The following is a 760-nucleotide window of genomic DNA, read 5'->3' on the forward strand; positions in this document are numbered from 1 at the left end:
AGTGTTTGCGTTAAACACTGAGGTTGATGTGGGCTCACATCACATTAGACTGAACAGCATGTGATTGTTGTGAGAAGTGGTTTGCTGTGTATGAGGAGAAATAAGGAACACTATTTAAAAAGCAAGTCTGATATGGAACATGTTTTGACAACAAAATAGCAGAATGAAGCACATATCTGAGTTGGAGATACTGCAGGAAGGCCAGCCAATGATAAATCGGCTGAGGATTAGAATATTTGCATGGATTGCTTGCTTAATGTAATTACAAAATATTATTATTTAGCATAATTATTAATAATTAATATTATTTCATTCATCATTTGAAATTTATTTCGCTAACTCTATGTCTCATACAGGGGATCCCATAAGAGATGCCTCACCAGCTCTTAAAAATATTCTTTGTCTGTGGCAAATTGGTAGTTGGCTCATCATATATTACTAACGTCTTATTAAGAAAATGTCAACTGAATTATATATAATAATAAATAAATAAATAAAACAGACAGAGCCATCCACCCTGTTCTGATTCTGATCGGTTATCATCCCCCTTTTTCCAGTTGATCAAGTCTCCAGCTAATGAGACAATCAGAATGTCTTAAGCATTCTTTTTATGAGTCTAATATATCTATGGGCTGTCATAAATAATTATGAAAGGAGGCCTTTTCTTTTTTAGCAGGCCTGTACATCTGGTTGAATTGTTTGTTGCCACTCTTCCTTTATTGGGGCAACAAATCATGCCACCAATAATCATAAAGCAGAT

This window comes from Ictalurus punctatus, chromosome 13, assembly GCF_001660625.3.
Source record: "Ictalurus punctatus breed USDA103 chromosome 13, Coco_2.0, whole genome shotgun sequence".
In the NCBI taxonomy this organism is placed as follows: Eukaryota; Metazoa; Chordata; class Actinopteri; order Siluriformes; family Ictaluridae; genus Ictalurus; species Ictalurus punctatus.